The 21,620-nt window shown below is 36.5% G+C and overlaps 1 pseudogene; it reads left to right on the top strand.

The window, feature by feature from the left end:
• The first annotated feature begins 922 nt into the window (after positions 1 to 922).
• LOC143578873 (nuclear transcription factor Y subunit A-10-like) lies at positions 923 to 5,523 on the top strand (annotated as a pseudogene).
• The last annotated feature ends 16,097 nt before the right edge of the window (positions 5,524 to 21,620 follow it).

Here is a 21,620-nt window from a genome sequence, read left to right as displayed (position 1 = left end):
AAGTGATTATGTTTACAAAGTTTAATCTTAAATTAATAAGTTTACATGTTTATATATCATGTGTGTGAATTTGTGTATGAGAAAAGTAGCAGAAATTGTTATATCATTTTATGAAGGAAAACAATATTAAAAATTGTATTTTGTATATAATTCTAGTTTTTATGACTAAAACACATTTTAGTGTCTGATTATCTGACACTTTATTGTAATTACTTGAATGGGTTATAAATGAAATGTAAATTAAAGTTAAGTTTCGGATGCATCGTTGCAATAAACAGTGCCTCATCAAACGTTGAAACTTTTTTTAAGAATAATATACATAAAATATTTACATAGGAGATTGGGTCGCATGACCAATTGGCAACTGGCCTACCTGTATTATTTCAAATGAAGAAGTCACAAGCGGTTATGTTACCACAAATAGAAACAGCTTCTAGTTCTATGATTGTGTTTTAACTAACATTAAATTAATTAACAACACCACCAGTTGTGTTTTAGGATAATTGTACGTGCAAAAAAAGTTGATATTTATATATTTTATCGAGTGCTCCACATAAACTAAAGTTGATATCATAATAAGAAAACTTTATTATTAAAATTGTTTTTAAAAATAAAAAGTAGCCTTAGTTTTTAACGAAAGGTTTGTTAGGTACGTATTTAAATACATATATAGTGTGGTTATAAAAAAATAATAAAGTCGTTACATGATTGCATAATATGATCTTTAACTAATAATAAATTTAATGATTAATATATTCACTTATAAGATCAGCTGGGGATTCCTCTCTCTTCTTCATAATTGGATTTTCATTTATATATCTAACTGTGAATTGGTACTATTCCAGTATTCCTTCACACTCTCTCTGAATATTCACTCCTAATCAATATCTAAGTTATAGACTTATAAGTATGACTTATAAGTATGACTATGAATCCTGTTTGTCACAAAGAACAAGATGATGACAGTGGTTGGAATCCTATGGGTTCGTCGGCACCGGTTTCGGGTCCTTGGTGGAGTGAACTTGTGACTCGATCAACTCCTGAAGAATCCATCGTAGTGGAGTCTTCAATGAAGGAAGTAGACACTTTCCTTGGTAATCCTTTAATTTAATATGTATCTCTAATTAGTTTAGGATAGTGATTTAGCAATCTGATTTTCTATGTCAAATGTACGTATGTCTTGGTTTTAAAATTTAAAAGTATGAGGTGTTGTGACTCCCGAGTGGAGTAGGTCTCAGAAACTAAACTGAAACACGAGGTGACTGCTACATTAAAGTGAGGTGTTGTTCTTTTTACAACCGGATAAACATTACTTATAGCTTCTTCTTATGTCTTATCACTTTACATATCCGTCGTCTTTCTTCTACAAGTATTCATAAACCTCTCAACTATTTGTACATTTTTACATAGGAACCTCCTTAATTCGGACCTTAAATATGGAACATGTTTAGTTTTTAGGTAGTCGACTACCTAAGGTAGCGGGGGTCGAACTTTGAGGAAAAGTCTAAGTTTGCTTATTGGACGAGTCTTTTTTTTTTTCAATTTCTATTTCATATTTTATTTAGCACAGTTTACACCGTCGTTGTTCAATGTTTTATGTAACGGTTTACATCGTTTTATTCAAATTTAAACAGTTTTGTGTTTTCTTATCCGATATTCCATTATAAATTTTATCCAAAATTGAGTTATATTAGAAACAAACACTACTTAAAATTTACTAGACTAGAAAATATTTTATTTTGAATATAACTCGATTTTTGATAAAACTTATATCGGTAATGTTGACAATATAAAAACTGATTTATTAAATAAAAGCAAAAGAAGGAAGTGAAGCGAAGGCGATGTTCAAACTTGGACTTATTTACGATGTCTACAAACGCTTTTCAGGCTCCTAGATCACTCAGAAATAAAAATAATAATTAACAAAATGCCTCTAAAGTTGACAAATTTTGACCCGCATGTGCATCAAGTCGTTGCTTCCTGACCCCTGGCGTTTTTTCAGTCACCTTGCGGTTTAGGAGCTTTTGTGGCATACTTATTAAAACCAAGTTGCATGTTTACATGAAGATAAAGATTGCATTATACTGAAACATGAAAACTTATAGGTAAAGTTGATGAAGTTGATTCTGACGAGTACAAGAATTCATCAAACAAACAAAAATCACCAAAAATTCAAGTAGCTGTTTCAATGCAGTCCAATCAAACTTATGTTGACCTTGGATTTGGTCAGCCTACCATGGTACAACTTTTAACTTACATTTTACACAATTTTGAACTTTTTAATCTTTATTATATAAACCAGTTGATACATTGTCTCTCTTTTTGTCAATGGTTAATATTATATATAGGTTTGTGGCCGATACCCTTATGAGGATCAATATTATGGAGTGTTCTCAGCTTATGGACCTCAAATCAAGGTGGATAATTTTATTGAAATCTTACGAAGGAAAAAATATATATTTTTTTAAATTGATACAACTAAATATGTTTAATTTATTTGGATGAACAAGATTAGTAGGGAATCTGATTCATGTTTTTAGTACTTCTGAAATATTAATGGTGACACTTAAGATTGAGAATTGTCTATTTCATATGATTCAAGGTCGGATTATGTTGCCTTTGAACTTGGGTAGTGATGATGGACCGTTATTTGTGAATGCAAAACAATATCATGGAATTATAAGACGGAGAAGATCGCGTGCTAAGGCAGAAATAGCAAATAAAGTTTCAAAAAGTCGTAAGGTATGTTTATAAGTGCTTCATTAAATTCTTGTAAAGGTGCATAATTCATTCATTTAGGTCCTATGTTGCACGGGAACTGGTACGAAAATGGGAAACGGGCACAGGTACGAGAACGGGAAACGGCAAAACTCAAAAAATCAAGAAACGGGTACGGCAAGGGTACGGCAATAAATGCATATAAAAAATAAATATATATTATAAATAATGTACAACAAAGGCCAAAATATATTCATACGTTAATGTAAACTTCAAAATTCATACAACTTCCAATGATAATCAATCATAAGTTTTTCAAAATCAATCATAATCAATCATAGTAATAATAGAGAGGGTTAAATATTGAAATACACAAACTAATTTTAAACTTTTATGTTAAACTTATAAGTTTTGGGGACTAGTTACAAACAATTGAAAGTTAAAGGGGTAAAATGTTAAAATATCTAAAGTTATTTAAACCTAAATAACCTAATTCTAAGTTACAGCCGCTATACTCTTCTTCTTCCTTGTTTCCGGACAGCTCCGACGCCGGAATATGCCGCTGGAAACGTTTAAAAGTCGTACCCAAAGTTCTGGAAACGTATCGAAACACCATTTGAATTTTCAAAACGGTCAACGACCGTCCACAACTTCAAGGAGACGGTCAAGAAACGTTTCCTACCGTCCCGGCGGTGTTTCCGTCCCCGGCGAGTTTCCGGGACGGGGTACGGCACCTTGTGGCGTTTCCGTGCATCAGAGTTTAGGTCTAGTTCGGGATGTTGTTGGGATGTTCATTGATAACAAAATCAAAATGATGACATATGATGTCTGTCAAACATGTTTTTGACGCAATTAAAATTTATTAAGGCCGGGATTTGAAAACTTGAACTTTTTTATTTTTTTTTGGAACATTAGTTTTCTCCTTATTTTTTTAGATTTATCACATGTTTATGTCCTCGTTTGACATGTTTTTGTGTTCTGTTTTCAATATATTAATATTTTTTTTTCTATATCAATGGAGTAAATAAGTAATTGCATATATAGTCAAAAGTCAGAAAATTGCGATTTAAAACATTAATTATAAAAAAATGTTTGCTGTGGGTGTTAAATCATAAATTAAGGGCATTTAGTAAATTCAAACTTTCGTAAACTAAAAATGCATTTCATAGATTCTTTTTTTTTGAACGGCCAAGTGTAACTGGTTGATGAGAGGATCTCGAAAGGCTTACCACTCACATTCCACCACTTTACCTGAGTTTCAAATCCCTTACAGTGGTGTCGCTCATATTTCAGAGCGTGCACATGAGTCGATAATCGAACTTGAGACCTCCCGACATAAACCTCACATAAATGGGTAAACCTTAACCTTTCACACCCTTGACAAGTTGGAATGGATATCATTGGCAATGCATTTCATAGATATTGATTGACATTTTAGTTTCCTTTAATTTTTGAAATTTATAACTCCGGCATAATTAGTTACTGATTACTAAATGTTTTTGTTTTCATTTGTTAAATGTAATGGTAAGTTTTTAAAAAGTTTTAATTATCATATTTTCAATGGTTATGAGTTTTTCAGAACTTATTTGTATGCACAAACTCATAAGCAATGCAGACCAACCGGTCGAACCGGCCCGACCGAGATTCGGTTGACTGACAGGTCCGGTTCTATACGGTTCGCTAGGTTCCCAGAAAACTAGCCGGTCCGACCGGAAAGCCGGACCGGTTGAACCGGTTTTCTATTAAAAAATTATTATTTTTGGAAAACCTTTTTCCAGTAGTTTTAAGCAAAAGCAGTTCCGCCAATAAGTTTGTAACCGGTTGCCCGACTGATTCGTTGTTCGATCTGGTTATGAAAACACTGCTCATAAGCCGATAAGTTTGTGTTCACCAAAACCATTCAACTCAAAATTCCTAGTATGTTATTCATTTCATATGATTTTTTTGCTAGATTTAATTAGAATAAAATTAAATTTCTTTTAATATATTGTTCTAGTTTGATAACTAAAAAAAAAAAGAAAAAAGAAACAATTGGCTATAATTCACATGGTTTTTGTATGCAGCCATATTTGCACCTTTCACGTCATCTCCATGCAATGCGCCGACCAAGAGGGAATGGGGGTCGGTTTTTAAACAACAAAAATATAAGAAACTGCAAAGATGAAAACATAGATTAGAAAAAAGACGAAAATCCACCTGAATCTCCTAAATTTACTATTTTGTTGTCGGACCATAACATGAACTCTCCTCAACAATCAAACAATGGCGGGTCCCACATTCCTCAATCGGAGGTGACTAGTATGCTCTCAATAGGATGCCTCAAGCATTTCCCAATCGGAAATCTTTCGATGGTCTCTTTGTCAAATATGATGTCTGGAAACACTATTGGACATGGTTTTGGTATGCACGGCAAATGGGTTGAAGCGGCTGGCGCTGGTGGTGGTGGTAGCTGCTTCAACTTTGCAGTGTAGTGCTGACAAGGTCCAGTGTGTTGTGCCATTAACATATTGGACCTCACGTTCTGGTAGCCTAATGAAATGATCGTTTGGCTGCTTTTGGCAACTCATCCTTGGCTTAGTGTGTTAAGGCTGTCTCTAACCTCTTTCTAGTTGCAAGTTTTGCAAATGTTTAGAGTTATTACGAGATGCTAATAATAGCCTTAATGCATGTGAAAAAAAATAAAGAAAAAAGAAAACAAGTACTGTGTTTGTTTCACCTTTACTTAAATGTTGTTGTTTCAAATAAATCCTATGTGTGTGTTGTGGGCCTTCTAATTTCAAAGCTTTTTGATAATGTTATCTTGTTGGTACTTCTAGAAAACTCCACTATGCACTTCTTAGTATTACAAGAAAAGAACAAATGTATGTCCTAACACTTATTTTGGAGAAACTAATAAAACCTTGTTAGAAATAATAAAACATGAATTATTTTTATCACACTTGTTCAATTATTAAAAATCTAATAAAAATGAATGCTCAAATGACAATAATAGTAAGAGTAACTAAGAGTCCTTTTTAGAAGTTTATAAATTCGGAAGCAAAGTTGACAATAATTAAGTCACAAATAAATTAATTATAAATGGATTCAAACTTTGAGGCTAAAAAGTGTTGGTGTATGCATTGTTAGTTTACGAAAATATATACACAACAGAGAGGTGATTTGTGAATGGGCTTTGACGTATTGTCAAACGAGATGGCTAATGGTTTCTTTATTCATTCTTTCTTGTAACTGTGTCAAATTGTACAAAATATCCCGAACCCAAAAGACCATTTGTAGATGGATCCATGCCCGTTCTATAAAAATTAAAACACGATATAGCTTAATGTTTGATTTTTGTAAAACACCATAGAATTCTTTCTGCACACGCAATGGTTGATATTTTTAGTAAACTAGGAATAGACCCCGCGCTTCGCGGCGGATCTCGTGTTTGTAGCATGTGTTGTTCCTTCATGAAAATTATATCAATACAAAATCCAATGACACTTTTGTAATGCACAAATAAAAAGAAGAAAGTGCCAAAAGATTTTATTTCATATCATATGACGGTCCGGCAGTCGCTTCCACTTTATAGATACTCTTAAGTCTCCACAAACACTCCATAGACCTATAATTACAGCATCCAATAAGAAAGATTATATTGGCATAATCTGTGGTTGAATTGGTCTATGATAATAATTTTTAAATGGTATCTTACAATTTCCCTAACTTCACTCATAATTCCCATAATTCCTTCGACAATAGAGAATTTGAGCAACCTGATTTCTTGTACAGGTCTTAAGCCATCCTTACCCTATATCATCCTTGAAGCCATGTTTATGTGTTTGTTTCAAGTGCAGATGCAACCTATGCATAAACATAAATACATCATCAATTGATAATTAAAATGTTCATACAAAAATAGTGGTGTAACAGGCAAAATATTGAACCAAATATGGTTGCTCATATGCTCTGGAAAGAGCTAGATGGTAACTAAAAAGGCTTTGTGGAGTGCAGCAGAGTGAACCATCTTTGACTGTATTAGTTACAGGCCTCTACTTGTTAAAAAAATTACCTTTTTTGTGCACATCGTGTTAATTATTGACTTTCCAACATTTGGGTACAAAAAAAAATGAACTGATATTGCTTGCTTGTCACTTTTAAGTGTTAAAATTGTCTCAACACTGACAAAAAATAATTATATAAGCAATATCACAAAAGATAGTAATGCATATACATAAATGAGTAAATAATAACTATGACAGTAGCATACCTTACGATAAGGTTACCTTTTATAAATCACTGAAGCAGCAGAGCGGCTTTGGTCTTTTGCTAATTGATCTAGTCCCATCAAGCGTTAAAAATGAATATCTTCTTTCTCAACATAATTGAACAATAAGGTCCAATTTCTGAATGATCAAATAAAATATGGTCATTGTAAACAACTAATTATAATAATGTAATTTGGTTGCATAAAAGTTCATAACTAACGTTTGTATAATTTGAAACCAATGCAATTCACAATTTCACATGTAACTTCCCTGATGGCTTGAACAGAATACAATAATATCATCAAAGCTCAGAATCAATTTTACTAAAAAAACAACACAATAATATCATCAAAGCTATTTATCATAGCCAACCACTCAAACAAATCCTAATCGAGCATACAGATTATTAAATTCCAAGTGTCAGGGTTGTGTCTATGGTTCAATTAGTGCTCTGACCACCGGAAATACCTAACGGCGACGAAGAGGTGTGATGACTTCAACGTGTTCTATGGAAAGCCTAATTCCGGGTCCGTTTAATGCCCTATCTATTTCTAACAACGATGTGTTAATTGGGAGGGTTTTAACTTAAAAGGACAAAATTTAGGGGTTGTCAATGTATAAAGAAAAAAACGGTTTTCTTACGTGGTGATTGTTAGTTTGTTCGATTGTTGGTTCATCTTCTCCCTCATAGCTCTTCATAGAAAATTATTTGTTTGGAGTTTGTCTTCTTGGCACTCATAGACGTGGGTTAACTTATATCAAGTAATCAATTTAATAATTCAACAGGAAAAAACGCAACTTGTTTGTGCAATCATAAACCCTAACTTTCAATATTGGAGAAGTTGAAGGATAATAAAGAGAGAAAGGTACCTTCGGTATCCATAGGTTGGAAATCGGAGCTCCAATGGAGGGAATGGCAACGGTAACCGATGCCGACAACAGTGGAAATCAGATCCACAACGGTCAAGGTAGTGGTGATTAACGGTGGTGGAAATCATAGCCACAACAGTCGATGTGGTGGCGATAGACGGTAGTGAGGAGGCGATGTACTGCGAGGGTGGTAGCATGGGGTGGTCGGTGGTGGAGAGGAGATGTATCGGAGCATGTGTACACAGAATAACTACCATCTATTAAACTATATTATTTGATGTGAGTACATGTTGTACCACATGCTTCTTTGTTTGTAAAGTCTGTGAATAGTAATTTTACTGAGACAACCGTCAAATGCCTTTTAATATATATATATATATATATATAATTAATGTTTCTTTTTTTCCTTTATGATGATTAGACGATTGGTGCTAGCCGCTGGTTAAGATCCCACTCTTCTTTTTGTTAAGGGGCAAATATATAATTATAACTTATAATTTTATATTTACATAATATATTGTTTTAGTTAATTAATTTATCATCATTGTATATATCAACTATACATATTTCTGGCAAGATTAGAACAACCAAACAAAGTCGTAACTCAATATAATAAACTACAAAAGCATTAATAAATTTATCATTACTTAATCAAGTTGCACAAAGCATAATTTGCAACGATACTCATCACTACTTAAGTCACATGCAACTAGTTAAAACTAAACCGAAGTGATCTTGCGGTTAGCTAGTTTTTTACAGAAAATATAGAAGAAAACCCAAGCTGTAACACTTTATAAACCACCAGCCTGTAGCCGTAGGGTGTGCAGTACTTGAGGTGTCCAGCCGGTCGGAGCCACAACAAGTGCATAGGGTTGTGTTACAGCCGGATGCTGCAATGCTTTCGTTTAGAGGAACGATCTTGACACATTTTCTGGCACAAGACAGCTCGGTGCAAGGATTTGGTCGGAAATCATGGACGAACGGTGTAAAACCCGATACTGCATTGTTTTAAAACCACAAAAAAAAAAAAAATCAGATTAAACATGACTAAAACAAGATAATAAAACTAAACAAAAATGATCATCACCATTGCAGTATTCCAGTTGGAAGTGTCCAGCTACCCCCGTTATTAGGAGCGTGCAAACCAACACCAAAATTACGGTTTTTGATTCCATTATTTCAAGTGATGTGAAGTAGTGTTGAAGTTGTAGATGTGAGAAGTAAGGATGTTTTTGTTGGATTAAATGGTCGGTTCGGGTCAAGTCAATGCGGACCGACCCGAATGTGACCTAGTATGAGTTACACCGGGGGTAACGAAATATAAACCCACTTAAATGTTAATTGGGCCCGACACAATGGACCGGACAATGGGTTAGGCTTTGAGCTTGTAATTGGGCTTAAGCCCAATAGATTAATTGATTAAATCCTAAAGTATTTTCTATATATAGTATACTATATATACTTTATATCTAACCTAATCCTTACACAAGAATAAAAACCATAATCCACCTCCATCACCTCCAACCGCAATTCCGGCGCTGGATTCCGACAGCTCGGTTTTCCGGCGAGGTCTTTTCCGGCCACCACAGTAACCGTACACCACATACATCATCACTGCAACCACCACCGAGCCACCTCTCTGTTCACCGGTCTTGTTGTTTGCTCTGTCTTCCTGCTGCAACCCTATTTCCGGCGAACCGTTTTTCCGGTGAGCTCGAATTTCCGGCCTCGCCTCCTCCGGTTACTGCTCATCATCACCATTGCTTGCTACTGCTCTTGGTGCTGTTGTCCGCTGCTACTTGCTATTGTTTGTTACTGGTTTCCGACTGCCACCGCGTCACCGCCACTCGCCGGAGCGCCGCCACCGTTCGCAACCACCTGTAGCCGCCGGATCTATTGGGTTTTTTATTGTGTCCTTTTCTAGCTCATTCGTTAAACCCTCGGTGTCTTCCCAGTTTTGATAACCGAGGTATATCGATAAACTTATCTATGGTTGTTTGTCTTTCGTTTATTGGTACTCGTATAAAGTTGTAATCGGATCTGGGTTTTGGGTTTTCGATTTATGGTTCGTTTAATCTTTATTCATCCGCTGCGTTTTTATAGTTCGTTTATATGTTTGTCTATTAATATTGATTAATATCTATTAAACGAAATTATTAACTAAAATGGGTTTACAATATTTGACCGTTTTCGTTCCGAACCACCGTTGAAAACCCAACAGTGGTATCAGAGCCGCGGTTACAACGTACGAGTCGATACCGGTTCGCTTAAACCGGATCTACATCACAAACTTTAAATCGTTTAAAGTTTTTGATCTAGATTTGTTTTCGGGTATTTTTTATTTGGTCAATGTTTTATTTATTTTATTTGACCAAGTCAAAACGACCCGAAATTAATTTATTTTGAATATGTAAATCCATCCCCGACCTATGTTTGTTTGGTTGTGTTTGGTTGTTGAGCTTATTTTTTGCCATATGGATGGTTCAAAAGTTGTAAACAGTTATTATTTATTTTTCGATTTTCTTTTGGCCATAAAGATGGTTCAAATTTGTAATAGGGCAAATCATTGTTAGTTTATAAATTTGTAATTAAGAAGACGCGAAGATAACTGAGAACGAGCTCAAGGATTTCTTGGAGTTAGTGGGAGTTCGGGCAAGATGACGGGATGCACGAAGGGTTCCATCCTTGTAGTTGTTTTGTGTTGTGAATCCGTTGACCCGATCTGTCTCCCTAATTGGCTCTAGCGAGACCGATCACCTTTTGGCCATAAGAATTTACATATTATTATTTGCTATTGTGGTTGCTTGGATTGTTTATAATAGGATTATAATATCACCGACCTAATACCAAATAAATTTGAAAATAAACATTTTATTAACCAATTATGTTTTGCAAATTAAAAATGTTTTGATTTCCAAAACTAATAACTTAATAGATTTCTATTAACTTAAAATTGGTTAGCCGTATCGCGACAAACTTAGTTTTTAATAGGTTATTTAAAACTAAGTGTCCCGAGAGATGAAATGGTTCATCAATTCGTCCCGATAATAAATACAGTAAAATTTGACTTTTACTCTATTTGGTAATTTTAAAAGTGATCCCAATTTAAAACCAATAGTTTATGCCAATCCTACTACAAGTCACACTTGAGGCATACTACGAAAATTCGAGTGTTTGGAGCTACAACACCGCACTTGTTTTCTAGCCTATCCCATCAAGGTGAAAGCGTTTCGTTGACACATCTGGCCCTTTCACACGTCACTACACTAGGAAAACTATTACTTTACTCTCTTGTTACATGCCAAAGCTGTCTGGAGACTTAAAGTGGGCAAAGATGAGGCTAAACGTATCTATACAGACAATCGTTGTCTCTATAGGCCTCATAACCGAGAGTTGTGCTCTATTCACAATTGGCAATCGTTGGCAATCTGCCTAACCACTTATTAATGTTGTGTGCTACAGCTGCCTTTAATAACTGGAAACCGGATTCTCATGCTCCTATTTCATTAATGTTATTGGGTCATCAATAATGGGACTACAACGTCGAAAATACTAATTAAATTTACTTTTGCTTAATTAATCAGATGTCGTCAAACGAAAACTCACCCTACGCCCTTAAGACTGTCCTTGAGAAGGATAAAATGAACGGTACCAACTTCATCGAATGGCACCGTAACTTGAGACTTGTTCTCACCATGGCAAAGCGCCTGTATGTTCTCGATGGACTTGTTCCAACCGAGCCTGAAAACAACACAGCCGCTGCTCGAAAAGTTATTGAGAAGCATAAGGATGACTCGGCTGATGTCTCCTGCATTATGCTAGCCACCATAACTTCTGAGCTTGATAAAGGCTTGGAAGATTTTGGTGCCTATGAGATGCTTGAGCAACTCAAAGGCATGTTCCAGAAACAAGCCTGTCAAGAACGTTTCGACACCATGAAACAACTCATTAGTTGCAAGATGGCAGAAGGGTCTCCCGTCAGTGCGCATGTTCTGAAGATGAAGGGGCACATCGATCAGCTTAAGAAACTTGATTATCCCCTACCCGATGAGATGGCAGTTGATTTCATCCTCAACTCTCTCCCCAGCTCATACAACTAGTTCATAACGAATTTCAACATGAATGGCTGGGTGAAGATAGTGCCGGAGCTTCATAACATGCTCAATACGGCTGAGATGAACATTCCTTCTAGGACCAATCAAGTTCTGATAATTCGATCTGCTGGTGTCAAGAAGCCTAATCCCAAGAACTGGGGTTATAAGGGTAAAGGCAAGAAGAATGTTACCATTGCTGCTCCTCGTGCCACCAATGCTAACAAAGGGGTTCCAAAGATACCACCGCCGCCCCCTGAAGAGCGCCAGTGCTACCGATGCAACCAAATGGGACACTGGATGCGAAACTGTCCCGAATAACTTGCTGAGATCAAGATGAAGAGAGCCAATGGTGAAGGCTCTTCTCGAGGTATTTCCATATACGTTATTAAACTTTTTACTTTCCCTAGCAACACATGGGTATTTGATACGGATGTGGTTTCCACATCGTTAATGTCTTGCAGGAGCCTGAGAAGTGGAGGAAACTGAATAAAGGCAACATGGAACTCATCGTTGGAGATGAGAAGAGAGTACCAGTTCTAGCAACTGGAGTATTTCATTTTACTTGTCCATCTAGCCTAGTTTTTCTTTTGAATAATTATTTGTATGCTTCTGGTTGGACCAGCAACATCGTTTCAGTTTCTTTACTGTTTGAACAAGGTTTTAAGTACGTGTTTTAATGGCATAGCTATTTCTGCTTACTTAAATGACATCTTTTATTTCGAGGCTAAACCTTGAAATGATATATATAAGATTGATGTTCAAACTAATAATAACGTATATATAATCTTTCAAAACGTATCAGATCTGGCATCAATGATACATTTCTATGACATTGCCGACTTGGCCACATAAGCAAGGCAAGAGTTAAAAGACTCAAATCCGAAGGGATTCTTGAATCCACAGGACTAGACTCTTTTGACAATTATGAGTCTTGCTTAGCTGGCAAACTCGCCAAAGACTCCTTCACTCATAAAAGTGAACGAGAAAGAGATATGTTAGGACTCATACATACTGATGTATGTGGACCTTTCAGAATCATGCCTAGAAACCATGAAAGATACTTTGTTTCTTTTATCGACGATTATAGTCGATGCGCTTATGTGTATCTTATGAAACACAAGCATGAAACTTTTGAAAAGTTCAAAGAGTTTCAACACGAAGTGGAAAACCAACTTGGTAAAACCATTAAGATACTTCGATCAGATCGAGGTGGAGAGTATCTCAGCTCAGAGTTCATCAATCATCTAAAAGAGTGTAGAATTATTTCACAGCTCACTCCACCTAGCACACCCCATGGCGTGAGCGAGAGGAGGAATCGAACTTTGCTAAACATGGTTCGATCGATGATGTGTAGAACTAACTTGCCTCACTCCTTTTGGAGTTTCGCCCTTATGACCGCGTGCCGCATTCTTCAATTACTACAACCAAAGCGGTTATTACTTCTTTCATCCTTATACAAATATGATTTCTATCAAGAGGAAAGACCACTTCCTCGAGAAAGGATTTCTCGATCGAGGAACTGGAGATTACATTGTCGATCTTGAAGAAATTCAAGAACCACAAACAACCGCCAAAGAAGTTGTAGCGTCTGATCAACAAGTTCTTGTTGCTGATACGTCAGACATGAACACGAGCGTTCGCAGAAGTAGGAGGACTCCCGCACCAAATCCTAGATATCTATGGCATCTGGATGGTCCAGAAGTCTTATTAGTAGCCAAGTCTAGCAACGAAACTACTAACTACAAATCTGCAATCTTAGATCCGGAATGTGAGAAACGGCGTGAAGCCATGAACGCCGAGATGCAATCTATTCATGACAATCAAGTCTAGAACTTGATTGAGCTACCCCCAAAGGTCGGGCAATAGGGAGCAAGTGGATTTTCAAACAAGCATCTCGTAGCTGGAATCTACATTTTGATCAAAGAGCTTAATTTTATCAAAAATGAAGATGAGCCTTGTGTTTACATAAAGGCTAGTGGGAGCACTATATCATTCCTCATCTTATATGTGGATGATATACTGATCATTGGAAACAACATTTCTATGCTTAAGGGAGTTAAGCACATATTGGAATCTTGTTTTGCAATGAAGGATCTTGGAGAAGTTGCTTGTATTCTAGGAATCAAGATCTATCAAGATAGATCTAAGCGGCTTCTAGGGCTGAGTCAAAGTACATACATAGACAAGGTCATGACACGCTTCTCAATGGACATCTCCAAGACAGGAGCTGTTCCATTGCTAAAGGAACCGTTTTAGCAAATCGCAATCTCCGGCAACGGACATTGAGACAAAGCACATGCAAGCAATTCCATATGCTTCAACGATTGGCTTTGTCATGTACGCTGTATTATGCACTAGACCTGACGTCTCGTATGCGCGTTTGGAGGAGTGGAAGAGGCGCTCACTGTAAGGTGTTACACTGATGCTAACTTCCAAAATGACCGAGATGTTTCTCACTCATAATCTGCTTGGATGAAGAAATTTATAGCCAACCTCGATCTGGTTCCAAGTTTAGGAAAATGATCGACGTAATATGTGATAACACAGGTGCTATTGCTCAAGCCAAAGAGCCCAATTATCATCACATGGCCAAGCACATTTTTAGTTCCACTATGTACGAGTAATACTGGAACAAGGTGACATCATAATAAGCAAAGTAGATACAGATCAAAATCTAGCTGACTCGTTCACTAAGCCAATGACTCAGGACAAGTATGATCAGCATAGAGATGCTATCGGGCTTAGACTTGCTAGTGATTTATTTTGATTTAGTATTTGGATGTATGAACATTTAAACAATTGTACTTTTCACTTCACTTTTGATTTAATGGTTAAATGCAAACGTTGTATGATACAACTGTGTACATTTTAATACGTTTAATCCGTGAATATTGTATTCTAAATTATCCGTAGTCGGTCAGACTCGTGGGAACGATTCTGAATTAAGACTATTCTGACTTTGGACTCAAGCAGTTGACTTCTAAACTCACATACCTCATTTTGAATGACGTTGGATGTAACTCACATCAAATCATTTTCATGGATCTTGATCATAAGATGTTTTGATAATAGTATGCTCATTTAGTATCCTTAGACCTGAGATACATATTGGAACTTTCGTTTACCGAGGAATATTCTTTGATCATGTCAACCGCTGTTGGGTAAATGCCAGCCATAAAGGCATTGATTGGGAATGTTCTGGAGTTCAGTGGGAGTTGTATGTAGTCAAGATGAGATTCTGTACTCTTACATGAAAATGTAACAGTTAGACATATTAGCGCCTTCGTTGATTCGAACTGGTAAAGTGTGAGGCCTCACCCAAACTTACTGTGTGTTTTATTGGACCACTTTGACTCTATATCGAGAACTACAATAATTGAAAACTATATGAGATTGATTTGATCCATGTCTCATTGTTCAATTGATGTCTTATACAGAAAGGATAGATGACAACGATTACTATAAATTCATTATCTTGCAATAAGGTATTCCAAGATATTTTGGTTATGGATTTAAAAATGTCATATTTGGTTGGGGATAGCTATGTGTAGCTAGAACGCCTCTAGCTGTTAGCGTTGTGATACTTGACCCAAATCCGTCCAAGTGGGAGACTGTTGGATTAAATGGTCGGTTCTGGTCAAGTCAACGCGGACCGACCCGAATGTGACCCGGTATGAGTTACACCGGGGGTAACGAAATATAAACCCACTTAAATGTTAATTGGGCCCGACACAATCAAATAGATGGACCGGACAATGGATTAGGCTTTGAGCTTGTAATTGGGCTTTAAGCCCAATGGATTAATTGATTAAATCCTAAAGTATTTTCTATATATAGTATACTATATATACTTTATATCTAACCTAATCCTTACACAAGAATAAAAACCCTAATCCATCTCCATCACCTCTAGCCAAAATTCCGGCGCCGTATTCCGGCAGGTCGGTTTTCCGGCGAGGTCTTTTTCGGCCACCACTGGTGATGATGAGCAGTAACCGGAGGAGGCGCGGCCGGAAATTCGAGCTCACCGGAAAAACGGTTCGCCGGAAATAGGGTTGCAGCCGGAAGACAGAGCAAACAACAAGACCGGTGAACAGAGAGGTGGCTCGGTGGTGGTTGCAGTGATGATGTATGTGGTGTACGGTTACTGTGGTGGCCGGAAAAGACCTCGCCGGAAAACGGAGCTGCCGGAATCCAGCGCCGGAATTGCGGTTGGAGGTGATGGAGATGGATTAGGGTTTTTATTCTTGTGTAAGGATTAGGTTAGATATAAAGTATATATAGTATACTATATATAGAAAATACTTTAGGATTTAATCAATTAATCCATTGGGCTTAAGCCCAATTACAAGCTCAAAGCCTAACCCATTGTCCGGTCCATTGTGTCGGGCCCAATTAACATTTAAGTGAGTTTATATTTCGTTACCCCCGGTGTAACTCATACCGGGTCACATTCGGGTCGGTCCGCGTTGACTTGACCCGAACCGACCATTTAATCCAACAATTTTATGTTTAGTTCACTTTATATATAGGAATATTGTCACTCTGTAGTTACTGCATTAATTTTTTTTTTATATTTTTCATTAGCCAAGTGAATTATCAACAGTTCACGAGACGGCAGTACTCCATTAGTCCATTATACTACTTCTTGATAAGAAACAAAAATTGATTCTCTTTTAACGTCTATATCACTCATATGAGAAAAGGTAATTAAATTTGACAATCCTACAAAATTTAACCCACTTCCTATTTACTCCAAAATTCAACAATTGTGTAATTGCATAGTCAAAATTTTCATGTTATTAATTCAACAATAAGCTAGTGTAATGGAAGAGGTAAAATATCAATCACGCTCCGATGTGAAATAATATGGTATTTAATGAAATAATTTTGTTTTTGTTTAAGTCCATGGTTCTCTAGTACTTCTTTACCATATTCAACAATATAGTCAATTGGCTCGTTGGCACATATGTTCTATAAGCATCCACAACGCGAGATTTATGGGTTCCGTCCGAGTGGTGTGGTGATGGATGGATGAGGAGCCGAAAGACAGTAGTGATGTGGAGTCAAACATACGATATTCATTATATGTAGGAGAAGAAGACAGATGTTACAAAGGAATACATACCAAGATCATTTTGTCTAACTAAACTATTTGTCACTTCATTGTGCTTCAAAGAAAACTTAATAATTTAAAGATAAAACAAAAAAAAAAAAAAGAAATACGAAAGGAAGCAATTGACAAGTCAGTTTCATAAAATCCTATTAACTCCTGTTTGATTTCATAAAAATGTGTGTACTTTCGCATTTTATGTTGGTCACCATCTGCATTCCGTTTGCACTATATAAAACAAGATATTTTACAAATTAAACCAATAAATAAACCTTCTTAGAAATTAGAATCACCAATCATGGATGTACTTTTGAATCAGGTTGGGTAGTTGATGCCAACACAAGTTCATTGATAGCACCACCAAAATCATGTTTAGACAACCCTACATGGAGCCTACATAAATTCTGATTTCTCATCTAGCTAATAAGAATTTGGGATTTTTATATCATCAAAACTATGATAACTTGAATCAATGACACTAACAACCAGTATAACAGTAAAAATATTAATTAGACAAGAATAATGTTAGGAAAATAGAATAACAATTTGCCATCATCAACATCAAGAGATTACTGATTGTGTCCACACGCCACCTATAATGGATCTTTTATTAAAAAAAAAAATAATTAACAGGTGTTTGAGAAATTATATTGCACATTATATGGGACCCATATTTTGTGGGAGCGGTCATGGTTTGGTTTGAAACCGTAAAACCGTCTAAATCAGTTATTGGTTTGGTTAATCCATCAATAAGTGTAATGAAAGATATATATGTTAGATGTAAGCAATATCAAGCACACTCGGATGTGAATTAATCCGGTATTTAAAACAAACTACTAATATACTCGCGTGTTGCCCGATGAATAGCGTCGAATTCTAACGACCTTTTATCACACTTTAAAAAAAGATGATAAACTTGTAAAATTGGGTGGAAAGTGTGACCTTGCTCGTGTAATGGTGGAAACCGAAAAGTACGACACTTTTTCTTTGTTTATCGAATACCAAAGCTAGAGTTGTTTCACCGGCTGCAATCGCAACCGTTGAAAGACGTTTTTTTTGTAAATGAAGTTTATCAAGACGAATTTGCACAATCGAATAGAATGGGTGATAAGTAATTGGCCAAAGCTTTAATTTGTGCGGTCGAAAGAGAAACGTTTGCTAAAGTAAAAGAAGAGGATCGAATGGCGTGATTTCAAACTTTCAAAAACCGAATAGGAGAAATCTTCGCCCAAGTGTGTAACTTTAGTTATTATCGTGTTTTTATTTTTGTTTCGTTTATAACGTCCTACTTTTGACAATAATAATAAAAGAAATTGTGTTTATTTTATTATATGTTGTTATTCAGTTTAGATAAATAAAATATTAGAGTGTGGGCTTAGACATTTAAAATATAAAATAAGGGATGGTGATGGGTCTTAGGTCCATAGGCTTAAGGGTATATAAATCCCTTAAACCACCCTAAAACCCTAAAACTGTAAGACCCCGTTACCGGTGCCTCACATTTGGGCGTTGGATTTACTCATCAACGTAGTTCAATTCATCAGAGTTAATAAAAACATTCGCGGAATATAAAAACTTTCATAAACATTACATTAATCCATAACATGTCTTAAAATAAACATCTTGTCTTTCAAAATATCATAATATTAAACATGAACGTCTTCCGATGCTAGTCTCTTATTCAATGCCACGTGTTCCCCTCAAGCGAGCTGTCTCATCCTACTCACCTGCGTGCATACTAAAAGTCAGCTACGCTGAGTGAGTTCTAGTTAATAACAATACATACTTTACATACATACATACATACGTACTTTCATTCATACTTTCATAAATCAAATTCTAATTTACTCTATTCTATTTTGCCTCGGATATTATTAGGGTCCGGTCCCTTATTCTGCCTTCGATATTATTAGGGTCCAGTCCCTTTTCTGCCTCGGAAGTTATCAGGGTCCGGTCCCATTTCTGCCTCGAGATTATTAAAGGGCTCGATCCCTTTTCTTCCTTGGATATTATTAGGGTCCAGTCCCTTTTCTACCTTTCTATCTCCTACTTTTATTCATAACATACATACATATAATTCATAGTCCATACATAACATTATGACTTGATAGTGCGTGCATTATCCGAAGATCATTCACGTACCGACAAGTAATCATTCTTACCTTTCACATAATCACATAAGACATACACTTATCAGTTAGGATAAATGTATTAACAATCACATCGAGTTTGCACACAGCCCCGAAAACATAACACAGAAATGGGGCTAGAAACTCACCTGGATCCTGTTGCGTTCGCCGTTTATCGTAATTCCTTTCTTTAACTGAGCTCGGCTAACCATTAAATACATATTTGTTAATTAATCGTCTAACTAATTAAGCTGGTATTTTGGTTTACCAGTGGGCATCCTAAGTTGGGCTCGTTTGTTTAAGTTCATGACAATGGGTTAACTTATCCTATATTATATATGGGCTTAACATTTATGGGTTAAGTTAATTCAGGCCCAACTGTTCACTTTTGGGCCCAACAGAGGACTGGGATGTGTAACATCCTACTTTTGGTTATTATAATAAAATAAAATATCGTCAATTTAATAGTGGGTCGTTATCGGTTTAGATAAATAGAATATGAGTTGAGCTTGTGTTAGTTAAATGGAGATGGGTTATGGACTTGGGCTATGAAAGAAAGAGGAAAGGACCATGGGCTTAAGCCTATGATCCATAAATAAATAAACCATAATCACCACTTAATCATTCATTTCACATATTCCATACACCATCCAAGACACACACTTAAGCTTTCTCTCTAGTTCTTCCTTTCTCTAAACCGAAACCAAGAAGGAAACCGAGTACCAACCCGAGGTAATGATAGTGTAATATTATATGAGCTTAAACCCGTTAGATATAAACACGAAACGACGAGCTGACACCGTTAAACCGTTTAAGTCAAGAGATTCGGGTGGATTCGGGTATAAACCAAACCTAAGATGAGCTTAGGGATCACCCTAGCTCAGATCTGGATCGAACGGGGCGAAAAACTGTGAAAAACGAGTCCAAACTCGTTTTTCCGGAGAATCCGCGTTTTCCCAGCAGCCTTCCGGCGGCGGCGCCGGAAAAGATGTACGAGGTAAGGATGTCAGGGAATGTTCCCTGACATTTTGATTGATAAGTATGATGTAAGATATAATGTATGTATGAATATATGATGTATGCATAATGTATGTATGTTATGTTGATGGTGCGTGAACGCTCTTCGGAGATTGCACGTATTGTCAAGGAATGTATGTATGAACAGGTACGGTACAGTTGCATGAAACAAAGGGACCAAACCCTAATAATATCTGTGATGGTAGGGACCAGACCCTAATAATATCTGTGATGGTAGGGACCAGACCCTAATAATATCTATGATGTTGGGGACCAGACCCTTTATAATATCTGTGATGTTAGGGACCAGACCTTTATAATATCTGTGAGGTTATAGTGCGGAAGGCTCTTTAAATAGGACAGATAGTTATGTATGAAAAGTAAGTATGAATAATGTACACCCCTTCAGGCACGTGTGCAAGTATGCGAACATATTGTATGTTGTATGATTAACTAGAACTCACTCAGCGTAGCTGACTTTTAGTATGCACGCAGGTGAGTAGATTGAGACAGCTTGCATAAGAGGAAGCACATGGTATGAACTTGAAGAAGTTGGCATCTCAAGAAATGTTATGTTATTCTAAAGACAATGTTTTATGTTTTAAATAATTTGAATGCCCGTTAAGACAACAAAGTATGGTTTTGAAATATGATGGTTTGAATGTTTTAATATTCCGCGAATGTTTTTATTAACTCTGATATTATGAAATGTGTTTATGAGTAAATCCAACGTCAAAAGTGAGGCACCGGTAACGGGGCCTTACAAGTTGGTATCAGAGCAAAGTTCGAGAGATTTAAGCATCCTACATGCTTAGACTCGAACAGAGAATGGGATTGAAGTAAGAAAAGAAAGAAGATGCCAGTACGAGAATGCCATGTGTCACTCAAGCAAGCTCAGTAACGGTTAATTTTATGATTAGATAATGTATGTTAATGTTAGCTTAATTGCTAAAGAAAGGATAGATAGGGATAGGAATTCTTGATTATTTGATTGTTTAACTGTTTAAGAGTAGAATTAGCACAAATAGACTCATAAGAGGAAGTGTATAGGACACGGAGAGTAACGTGAGCAGCTAATCACAGCTGGTCACTGTTATTACCTATTAGCCTTACTATCCTTGTACTAAATATTTCCTTTAGTGATGACGTTTGTGTTTTCCTTTTAGAATACGATGGCTGGAACAGAAGGAAATGTGGGAGCTGGAGGTCTCGCTGGACGTCGTGGCAGGCCTCGTCGTATCCAGCGACCTTCGGTTGAGACAGCTTCCAACACCATAGATGAGGGAAGCGCAGCTGGAGGAGGTCTGATCAACAATGAAGGGGTTCATCTGGATCCCGCAATCCAAGCATCTATTGTTCAAGCTATAGCCACTGCTGTGAAGAATATTACTCCTGGAGGGTCTGCTGGAAGCCGTGAAAGAACTGCTGGAAG

Source organism: Bidens hawaiensis, unplaced genomic scaffold, assembly GCF_021521415.1.
Source record: "Bidens hawaiensis isolate Kalapana, Puna unplaced genomic scaffold, B.hawaiensis_p1.1 tig00029388_1, whole genome shotgun sequence".
Lineage (NCBI taxonomy): Eukaryota > Viridiplantae > Streptophyta > Magnoliopsida > Asterales > Asteraceae > Bidens > Bidens hawaiensis.
This window is presented reverse-complemented; position numbering and strand designations above follow the sequence as displayed.